The 7555-nt window shown below is 39.3% G+C and overlaps 1 non-coding gene across 1 annotated transcript; it reads right to left on the reverse strand.

The window, feature by feature from the left end:
• Positions 1-6680: 6680 nt before the first annotated feature.
• LOC125341572 lies at positions 6681-6810 on the reverse strand. Its single transcript, XR_007209011.1, has one exon. It is a non-coding gene; the product is annotated as a small nucleolar RNA SNORA1 (small nucleolar RNA).
• Between the last annotated feature and the right edge of the window lie 745 nt (positions 6811-7555).

Genomic DNA, 7555 nt, shown 5'->3' on the forward strand with positions numbered 1-7555 from the left:
CTTGCCTTCCATACATGAAGCCCTGGGTTCAATTCCTCAGCACCACATATACAGAAAAAGCCAGAAGTGGCTCTGTGGCTCAGGTGGTAGAGTGCTAGCCTTGAGCATAAAGAAACCAGGGACAGGGCTCAGGCCCTGAGTCCAAGCCCCATGACTGGCAAAAGAAATAAAAAACCACAACATAAAACAAAGAACAGGAACTCTGGTGCTTAAGATCAGAAAAGTGTGTATGTTCTGTTGAAGAAGAAAAGAGTTCTCCATCTTCGTGCTTTCAGACTTCAGTGGATTGGTGAGGTCAACCTAAAACAGTGAGGGCATTCTTCTTTGCTCAGTTTCCCTCACAGAAATACCTAAAAATAATGCTCAATCGCCTATCTGAGCATCCTTGAGCCTAGGAAAGTTGTCTGATAAATATTAATCATCATGCCCATAGAGGGGAGCTTGTGGATTCATCCTTTGAAAAGGAGCTATGACAGATTGGGTGATATAAGAGATTGAGGTCCATGAAAGAGTCTCAATGGGAAAGCCCAATAGAAAACCAGAAAACCAAAACCACAGAACATTGAGAACTGAGCGCCATGTGTCTGGAACAGACAGAATTGAATAGATATTAGATATTATTTCCTCCTTAGTGTTGCAACTAAGAATTCTTCCAAAAATTATTATATCTCTGCATTAGAGATGGTTAGTTGAGTTAGGAAGGTGGTATTCTCAGCAAACCTTCAAGAGGAGGAGAAAATATTTTGAGGTTGCAAATTCAATTGTTCTGAGTACTGGATCATCTCTTTCCACTGCTAAGTACAGTGTCTAGTGCACAGAAAATAATCCTGAATTGCATTGGGTTTTATTTGAAATACTTGTTAAAGGAATTAATACTTGAACAGAAAACTCAATCTTGGATTAATCTGGAAATTCAGAATATTAGACTTGGAAGAGATCATAGAGATTGTCTAGTCCATTGATTTTCTTTGTATAGAGAGAAGCTAACATTGAGCTTCTCTGAGACAAAATAACTTTTCCAAAGTCCCATAGTGAGTTAATGTCCAGGTAGTCAAGAAATATAAATTTCTACATGTCTTACTATGGCTCCATATTGATAATACTCTGATAATACAAAGAAATCAGGTAATAAATAAAAGCTATGTTTTCTCTGATACTCAGAATATCTTAGTCATTTGATATCTCTGTGAGATATTTACTCTTCTCATTTTACATAGAGAGAGACTAAAGTTTCAAGAGATCAAGCACCTTGCTTCCTTATTAAAAGGCAGAATCCTAACTTAAAGGCAAATCTTGCCATATTTGACACCCTTAACTTACAAACTGCTGTGCTCTACACAATTTATGTAAAGGCAGGAGGTAGAAGTCCCACAAGGCTTAGCAAGAAACAAGAGGCATAGAAGGAAAGTAGGAAGAGTTTGAACCAAGAACAAAATTAACAACAAGGGTCCCTTTTCTCTCCATCTGATGAATTTGTCATTATAACACACACACACACACACACACACACACACACACACACACACACACACACACACACACACACACAGTCCCTTTTGGGAAAGACTCATTCAGCTCCTAATACTTTTCCAAGACATTCTTGGAGCTGAGACTAACATATCCAATTTGGCAGTGTGAAGTGTGATTTTAATTAGACCATTTCCCTGTGGGGCCCAGGGGTCTGCTGGCTGAACTTCATAAAAGAGTCTGTGGGTGGGCAATGCACCAGGAGCTCAGAGGTGAGCAGCGTTCAGGACAAGCCTCCCAGAGGGGCCTGGCTGTCATTGTGTGAAATTTCCCCTATTCCTTCCTCCTCTTAAAGTAATTGGAAATTGCTACACTGGGGGAGAGAGGTGGACCCTTTTGGATAGGAAAGGGCTCTGGAGCTCTTGGATCTGAGCCAGCTAATATGCAGGGCATTTGTCTTCTAGCCACAAGGCCGCAGTGTAGATCAGTCCCTCAATTCAGACAGTGCCTCCTTGTTTGCTCCACAGAATCCTTTCTGGGCTTTAGCCATTAGCCAAGTGGGAAGTTCCTGTTCCTCCTGTCCATGAAATCACCTGGTCTCAACCTTCTCTCCTCCAGCCCATCTTATGATTTAAAGCTTTTTACTTCTACATTGGGGAACCATGCAGAGATATATTATTGGCTGCTGACAACATCTCCTTCATGCTGGAGAAAACTAAGGTTATGCAGCTGGGTTTGTGGGTGGGCTTGGTGGCTGGGGGTGGCGGGGGGTGAGAGTAACTGACAAATGCATAGCAGAGAGTAAAACCCAAGTTGACTCAGAATCGGAGATTTGAGAGACTTAGTTGGCACATCCTGTTTTCAAGCCTTCCCTGGGTCATCACCACCTTGAAAACTGGATACGTACTTCTTATCTTGAGAAAAGGTGAAATTTCTAAACTAAAAATCCAATCACATTAGGTTTATGCTTTAAAACTCTCAGATGGATTTCTACTGTACCCAGGTTTTCTAGTTGACCTTTACACCAAACTCTCTTCAAGCTTTGACCTCATATACAGCTCCAGTTGTGTCTATCGTTAACTCCTATGATTCCCATTCTTACTCATACTCTTCACGGTTTTCTGTATACCATTCTTTCTTCTTACAAGGTCTTGAGGATTCTCCTTCTCTTTCACTAGGCCACCCTGACTTTTCATTCCCAATCCATATTCTGTATTTACTTGGCTAAATAAAACACATTGCTCACATTTCAGGTTGGAAGTTATATCCATTCTGAAAACATTTCACTGAGTGCTCCTCCCCTGCTTGCTGGCAAAATTGGAAGACTAACCAGATCCTTCCACTGTAACCTGTTTCAACATCCATATTAGCACTGATGTCATATTGTATTTGCTTCGTTTTCTTTTTTTTTTTTTTTTTTTTGGCAAGTCCTGGGCCTTGGACTCAGGGCCTGAGCACTGTCCTTGGCTTCTTTTTGCTCAAGGCTAGCACTCTGCCACCTGAGCCACAGCACCACTTCTGGCCATTTTCTACATATGTGGTGCTGGAGAATCGAACCTAGGGCTTCATGTATAGGAGGCAAGCACTCTTGCCACTAGGCCATATTCCCAGCCCCTTGCTTCCTTTTCTCTTTCCAATTGAAATATAAACTCCATAAAGTAAAGACAGGTCTGTTTTTTTGTATCCTTATACCTAGTTCGGTGTTAAGCATATTGTAGTTATGCAGTAAATATTTGGTACATTCACAAATGAAACCCCACAGGGCTTCTTGTTAAACTTTTAATGATATTTGTCATTTCCTGAGGATTAAATACTTCTCTTTAAAAGAAACATGAAGAATTTAGAAAGCCAGTATCACTTTTCACTAATAGTTTACAAACAGACAGTATAGTCTGTTGGTATCAAGCATGAAGTTTGTGGCAAGCAATGTCTTTTGGTAATATTTTAAAATATTGACCTGAATTGAGGCTATAGCAAATGTAAGTATATTGTATTGAATCTGGAATTCTACGTATGTGGTTCCTCAAATACACACGATGACACTAACTTGATTGAATTCACTTGTGTCCAAAATATACAACCAAATGCCTAGACAATAGAAATATTGGCAGAGAGTAAACTAAACATACTCAGAAAATCAAGAGACATCCAAGAGGACAGCTGTCCTGTGTTTTTCCAAAAGGAAAGATGTTGAACTGCACTAGATAATTATTTATCAAGATTAAGAATCAAGAACAGTCAAAAAGAACAATCTGGCCAGAAAAAGGCTTATTAGTAATTGAAATAAGGCAATAAGAATAATTGAAGGCAGAATTGATTAAGAAATCAATTCCATACATTCTATCTTTTCACTCTGTGCAGTAGCCTATGCTTTAAAACAGATTCTAAAGGGACTAAGAATGCTCAAAATTAGTTCATGACAAAGGCTGTATCAGTGTTTTACAAAAAGAATAGAATGTGCCATGTTCACAGGAAGATGATTCTAGAACTAAGTGCTTATTTGTATGTTTCATCCCATCACATAAAGTGCTGAAGATATTTGGCTTTTATCTCAGTCAGAATCAATATAAGACACATAGACAATTGACAGATGATAGGTAGGTAGGTAGGTAAGTAGGTAGATGGATGGATGGATAGTAGAAAGATGTGGGAGGCGGGGAGTTTAGTTAGGCCAGGTGCTGATGGCTTACACCTGTAATCCTAGCTACTTAGGAGGCTGAGATCTGAGGATCTCAGTTCAAAGCCAGCTTATTCAGGAAAGTCCATGAGACTTATTTGCAATGAACCACCAGAAAACTGGAAGTGGCACTGTGGCTCTAGTGGTAGAGCACTAGCCTTGAGCTAAAGAGCTCAGGGACAGTGCCCAGGCCCAGAGTTCAAGCCTCACTACTGACAAAAACCAAAAAACAGCATTTAGTTAGGGCAGTTGACTTACTCCTTTATAAAGATCTGGAAATCCCATGATAAGCCATCCACAAGCTGGAGAACTAGGGAGACTGCTGACAAAGCTCAATCCAGGTCTAAAGGCATCAGTCAAATTCCAAAGTAAGCCAATTATATAGGTGACATTGATGACTGTTCTAAATCAAAGACCCAGAAATATTGGAGTTCTTAGTTCTCAGAGTAGGTGATAAGGAGTGTATAGGCTGAGGCAGAGATTAAGACATACCATTCTTATCTCCTTTTTTCCCATCTTTGAGTATCAAACTTCCTATTCACAATGAAGGTAGAAAATCTCCACTCAGTCCAATAGCTCTGTCCCCTCCAGAAATATTCTTATAAATATCTCCTGGGGACATATATATAGTAGTCAAACTCAAAATTCTTTTTTTTTTTTTTTTGGCCAGTCTTGGGGCTTGGACTCAGGACCTGAGCACTGTCCCTGGCTTCTTTTGCTCAAAGCTAGCACTCTGCTACTTGAGCCACAGTGCTGCTTCTGGACATTTTCTGTATATGTGGTGCTGGGGAATTGAACCCAGGGCCTCATGTATATGAGGCAAGCACTCTTGCCACTAGGCCATATCCCCAGCCCAAAAATTCTTGAGGCTTCCTTTCAGCAGAAAAAAGTAGATGGGCAAACTGCCCACTGTATCACTGGAAATAATTAATACTTCCTATTATTATCCATGGATATCACTTCATTCATTCAGTTGGTACTTGACATGAGCAATGACAACATCTGAGTTGCAGTGAGAACTATGGCTCAAGTTATATCTCACTTGGGTTCTTCTCTAATATTTAAATTTGTCATTAGGGAAAGAAGAAAAATTGGCAGACATTTTGTTTTCTTCCTCGGGCACTCCTTACATTCCCTAACTTTGCAGAAGTTAACAGTTTCTCACAAAAAATATTAGGTACTTACTTTCATCTAGTACATTTTTTTCCTTCTTATGCCTGGGGGATAAAGTTTCAAGACATCATGTTAATGCCAAAATTCATGGACATAATACTGCATATAACTAGTGATTTATGCATGTTCTCCCCCCAATTTGAAATTATTTCTAGGTCACCTATAATACATAAGTACCAAGGAAATAATTACTATACTGTATTCTCTAGCAATCAATGAACAGAACAAAAAAATTCTCTACTTGTTCACTATAGAATGAATCTTTTGCTGAATATTTTCAATATGCAGTTGATTGAATCTACAAATTCAGAACTCAGACATATACAATTCTTGAGCCCTTAATCTTTTGAGTCCTTAAATAATACAAAAAAGAGTGTCCAGGGCTGGGGATATGGCCTAGTGGCAAGAGAGCTTGCCTAGTATACATGAGGCCCTGGGTTCGATTCCCCAGCACCACATATACAGAAAATGGCCAGAAGTGGCGCTGTGGCTCAAGTGGCAGAGTGCTAGCCTTGAGCAAAAAAGAAGCCAGGGACAGTGCTCAGGCCCTGAGTCCAAGGCCCAGGACTGGCCAAAAAAAAAGAGTGCCTGGATTTTAGCAATGCAGGGAAATGTATGATAACAACTATCATTTAAGCTGCTATGATCAGAGAACATTTTCTTCAAGTACCTTCATTTTGCAACATTCCTATAACCAAGTCTTATGAGTATCATCTAAATTCTATGTTGACTCATGCTTCATAAACCTCATTGAATAAAGGTCAACATTTTCCTTTATCAAAATTTTTGTGGATAATTAGTAGCCGGAGGGAAATGGGGGAGCTCAACATCCAAAAGGGAACTCAGCAATTCATAGTCTAAATGCTTTTTTTCTTTGTTTAAAGTCAATAAATTGTTATGCAATCATTTTCACCTCTTGCCATTCCTTCAATGCCCATCAAGGAGTAGTCTAAGATTTCTCTTGAAATCTAGGATGGCCTCAAGAAAGGATCTAAGCCACACCACTTGTCAGGAGGCTGAGGTCTGAGCACTGATTGCTCTGCCCAATTGGCCAAGTGGTGAAGCACCAGGTCCAGAGTTCAATCTCTAGGACCAGGACACACACAAAAACAATGGATCAGCCTTGCCACAAATATTTTATTAGGGATTCTTTGATCACCATTATAGAAATTCTGATGAAAACTTCAAAGTCCCACATCTATGATTTTTGAAATGTAATTCCTTCAAGCAACTTATTTTGGGATGCTAGAAGAATGAGATATATAGAAAGCTCTTGTAATGAATAAAATCCAAATTTTTATTCATTACTGTTAAAACTCATTGAACAATTTTCTCTCATTGTATCTTGTGATTCATGAGGCAAAAATGTTGTAGGTCTCATTGTCACTACTGGAATGCGTTTAGTGTGATGGAAGCAAAACCTGTGTCTCCTTTAACCTTGTTGACCAGTTTTGGACACTGATCAACAGTGCCTTCTTATCTGGAATAAAGCTTTCTAAATGCTCCTAATGCTAAAGTGTAAGTGTGTGTGTGTGTGTGTGTGTGTGTGTGTGTGTGTGTGTGTGTGTGTGTGTAAATGGCTACCAGAAGCCAAGGCGTGTTTTCTGCTTCCTTGATCTCGCTGAATTCTATTGCTATTTCAGAGGGGAATTGAGCCAAAGACACATTTACTTTTCCTTATTAAAAGATGAACATGTGACCATAGGTTTTCAAAAGATCGTCTGTCTACACTAAACAGGTTGAAGGGAAGAGAAATCCGGAAGCCATAAGGAGGCAATTAGAAAAGTATATTTAAATGATGACATTTTCAAAGTCTACATCTATGCTCATACATCCATAAATTCCCAAGCACTTAGACCAGTCCCCAAATAAGTAACTATGTTGATTGAAACCAGACAAGAAAGCGTATGTTAATTCCAATTAAATGAAATACTGTTTAGGACTAAATATTTTCCATTTTTTTAGAAACAGCTCAGGTCACAGCAGGGGAGGGATTTGTGTCAGACCTTTGTTTTGGCTATGAGATGTTTTATAGCTGTTTTCCTAGAAGCCCTCTAGCGATTTGGGAGTAACCAATGGGGATCACTCACTTCACTTTAAACATCTGTTTCCACATTCTTAAAAGTGGAAGTAACAGTAATAATACCTCCTTGATGAGTTTTTCTTAGTAACACTGAGTTCAACATGCATCCCATATAACTGATTCATTCTGGATAACCCAGAATGGTGCTCTCACTT

Source organism: Perognathus longimembris, chromosome 1 (assembly GCF_023159225.1).
Source record: "Perognathus longimembris pacificus isolate PPM17 chromosome 1, ASM2315922v1, whole genome shotgun sequence".
Classification (NCBI taxonomy): Eukaryota; Metazoa; Chordata; class Mammalia; order Rodentia; family Heteromyidae; genus Perognathus; species Perognathus longimembris.